The sequence below is a fragment of the Wyeomyia smithii genome, chromosome 2, assembly GCF_029784165.1.
Source record: "Wyeomyia smithii strain HCP4-BCI-WySm-NY-G18 chromosome 2, ASM2978416v1, whole genome shotgun sequence".
NCBI lineage: Eukaryota > Metazoa > Arthropoda > Insecta > Diptera > Culicidae > Wyeomyia > Wyeomyia smithii.
The window spans coordinates 247,260,656-247,264,920 of NC_073695.1; positions in this window are offsets into that span (position 1 = coordinate 247,260,656).

Here is a 4,265-nt window from a genome sequence, read left to right on the forward strand (position 1 = left end):
CTGAAACAAGTCTAACTAATTTTTCGTTTCTATTGAAACATGTTGTATCTAACAATGGTTGTTATTATACTGTTCTATATACTATAAACTAACAAACTGCTGTTCAATGGTAAAATTAATTTAATGCTCATTAAATGCTATTGAAACAATCTGACTCTGATGACGAATATCAATTTTATTTGATTGTATATATTTCTTGAAATTTTCCAAAATAAAATATACTAAGGACAAATTTACAAATTAAATTCATTAATGTCCCTATTTAGTACATTTTTATTTTCTTTTCAGATTTTATGTACTCAACGTGCTCAATTAGAATGAGATCGCTCCTAAAATTTATTATTTTGGACTCTTGACGCTGCAAAAATCATATTTTTGAAGATTTTCTAGTTTGAAGTTTTGTGATTTGTTATTTATTTATAATTGTATTCTTATATATGAGAAGATGAGAGCGTTTTTATGCCTGTTCAATGAGAAAAATTTATTGATTCTACTCAAGCAGGCTTTTCGCTACTCCATCAGAAATTTCGGCCCCGTTATGCTTAATAGAAAAAATTAACAAATTACAATGTCATTTGAGCGCACAACATATTCCGCAACAAAAATGATTCTATTGAAGTGGTGCAAGAATCAGGGATGTTACGGATGTGATTTTTCAGACATCTGCAGATGCGGATGCGGGTGCAGATATGTGGTTACGGATGCAGATGTTGATGCGGATGTAAATTTTCATGCGGATGCGGATGCGGATGTTCCACATTTGCGGATGCGGATATCCGTAACATCCCTTGTGTTATATTTTGCTTTTTTCACATAGCCATGCCCCTCCCCAGTGCAAAAGTTATTTGGGTGAGCAGTAAATACACTAAGGAAAATTTTTCTGCAATATTTTATGAAGCGATATTTTTTTCAATATCCGCATGGTATGATGCAGATGCGGATGCGGATGCGGATATGTGATTACGGATGCAGATGTTGATGCGGATGTCAATTTTCATGCGGATGCGGATATCCGTTACATCCCTAGCAAGAATCATCATTATGATGATACCACTGCTTTGCGTTAATAACGCTAGCACCATCTGCTGTCGCGTTCGCGCTGCGATTGTATTTTGACACCAGCGCTAGCGTACGTGCATGTGTCAAATTGAGAACCAGAAATTATGTATGAGGTTGCATGACAGCGTCCCAAACTGCGTTGACGCGCGATGACTGTAATTCGAGAAAGTTTAAAATCATCGTTTTCGTGGCGATGGAGCTTAGTTCCAGTGTTACGTAGGTTAGTCTATGCTAGAACTATTCTTGAGATTAAAATTATTTTTTTGTAATTATTCTAAGCAGGATGATATCACATTTCAATGGTTGTCTACCGGTATTCGAAATCTGATAGATTTCCTGTCAGAGCAAGTGTGGGTCTAGAGGAAGCTTTAGAGTCACAAGGTTACGGAGTCCGTTTTGACAAGCGGGTGGTCGTAGGTTTAAAACTTAGTATCAGGTGCGCAACTGAGCTGTCGTTCGGAAATAGCTTCGCGGCTAACTCTTAACACCGAATTAAGCTGTTCCTGCTTTTAGTTGGCGTGTACCCTCATCGAGCAATTCCTTCAATCCAGCGTCTTCAAAGGTTTTTGGTTTTTCTCGAAGCGGACATTCGTCGACCACCTTTCAAGCGACGGAACCAATCAAGGCAAGAAAGTGGTTTCGATAAAACTTCTTCCTCCTGTCAAAATTTAAATCCTTCTTACAGTAAAACTGACAAAATTGTTGGAGTAGATCTTGCGCTTCAGGTTTGGCCAGAAATGCTCGATAGGCCTCAGCTACGGGGTGTTGGGCGACTTTGAGAACTTGATGTGCTAAGTAAATTTCACCTCTGAGCTCACTTTTTTTGTGAGAGAAGTGAAATCGTTGCCATCCAGGGAGTTCTCGTCCATCACCACCACCACGTTGCGATTTGCCGGGTGATGTTGCGATTGTATGTCCATTAGGGTGGGACAAAAAATAAATGTTAGCTCCCATGCACTTTTCGTGTTCCTTATGGGTCTTATAACAACCAATTCGCTCGGCCGTTGGCAACAGTCTCTCGGATTTTGGGGAAACTCAGTAAATCTGTAAGTGGTCCCCATAGTTCTGTGGTTAGCGATGTCGGTCGGCTAGCTCTCTCACACGGTTGTGATATCGGGTTCGATTCCCGATCAGGTCGAGGATCTTTTCGAGCTGGAAATTTTCTCGACTCAGCACTGGGGCACGGTGTATCGTTGTACTTATCCTACAACATGCAAAATGTGTCAAAAACAATATCGATAACGAATTCTCTCAACTAATCTAGTTGATCGAGACCGCATTAGCCCCCCAGGCTAGCGTGCGATATTGTTGTTTATTGATATATTTTTAGGAGCCAACTGGACATCTCTATAGAAAAAGTTTCGAAAAAGTGGTTTTTCTCATATTAAATCGTATGGAAGCTTTAAAAATCGGGCGCAAATCGGATGTTTCACCGATCGATCTGAAAAGTTACACAGTTGTTATAGGACCCATAAGGAACACGAAAAGTGCATGGGAGCGAAAAAATAACATCACCGCTATTTTCCCATATAACCGTGTCCCAGTCTAATGTCCATGTTCGTCAGGTACTTTTTCACTGTTTGACCGGTGTGTACCGACCTCTCGGCCAAGCGCATGCAGTGATGTAGCCACTTTTTCCTTGGTGGTCGTCTTAAGTATCCTTTGGAGCTTCTTGTCGCTTAGGTTCGCCGGCTGACCCAAACCAAGCTTTCTTTCGATGCTCTGATTGTTGTCCAATAGGTTCAAAATGTTGTAAATGCCGAAACGGGCGTTTCAGGCGTCCACAAAGTGCCGCTAGATGTCCGTTTTCGACGCGGCGGGGTACCGTTCCTTGAACGCGCACACTTTTGAACGGAGTAGACTCACTGTTTAGACCATCACCATCATTGTTCTGTAAAAAGAATCTTCGTGCCATATGCAAAGCTACCTTGGACCGAGTGATGTGCTACGTGTACGAATCGGGACACTCTCGAACCCTTTGAAGCGCGCAAAGGGATGAACTATCTTGCGCGTCGTTCAACATTGTCCTTGAGGGTTCAATCCGACGAGCGGGCATCGAAACGGGAGGCACGATTTTTAGCTACACGCAAAAGTTACAGTGTGCGTAACTAGATCATTTATGAGATTTCTTAGAGCATTTATGATCTATCTTGGAACCAGTACAACGCATGTGCGTTGGGCATAACGCATTTGATGCTCTAGCGTATTTTGAATGTATTTGACAGCTCCGAACCACTTCGCTTAGAACGATGTCATCGGTGTTGGTATCGTCATAATGATTTGTAGTGGTATTGGCAACGTTTTTCAGGAGCCGGCTCTAGTTGATGCAGTGTATACAGCATTGGTTGCTGATAATTGAGGTACTTTTAAGTTTATTGAAATCTTCTACTATATAAAAATGGAATTCCGTAACGTTTGATCTTATTGATATTATTCCCTCCGTCTCTGAGGTGTACAGTAATTATTATCATTTTGAATCGTTCTAAATCAAAAATATAAGCGGTGACATGTAGCTTTTTTTTCATAAAAATGTTTGCCAATGTTCAGGAAAGACATTTGAGAAAAAATCATAGGTGTCTGATAACTAAAATTTGAGATAATATTCACAAAACTACGTAAAACACGCAAAATTATGACTTTTTGTGCTGAATTTGCCTCTAAATCAAAATTTAAAGCGATGACATATGATTCTTTTTACATTAAAATTTTTGTTAATGTTTAGGAAAGACATTTAAGGAAAAATATTTAGTATCCGATCACTAAACCTTGAGATATTATTCACAAAACTGCGTGAAACATGCAAAATTATGACTTTTTATACTTAATTCGTCTCCAAATCAAAATTCAAAGCGATGACTTGTGATTCTTTTTTCACTAAAATGTTCGTTGATGTATAAGAAAGACATTTGAGGAAAAATAATAGGTATCTGATTACTAAAACTCGAGATATTATTCACAAAACTACGTGAAACATGCAAAATTATGACTTTTAAGCTGAATTTGCCTCTAAATCAAAACCCAAAGCTGTGATCTGTGATTTTTTCTATAATAAATCATTCGTTGATGTTGAAGAAAGATATTTGAGGAAAAATTAATAGGTATCTGATTATTTAAAATTTAAATATTTTTCACAAAACCACATGAAAATGCAAAACCATGATATTTCAGGCTCAATTTGTCCTGCAGCTATGATATATGATTTTTTC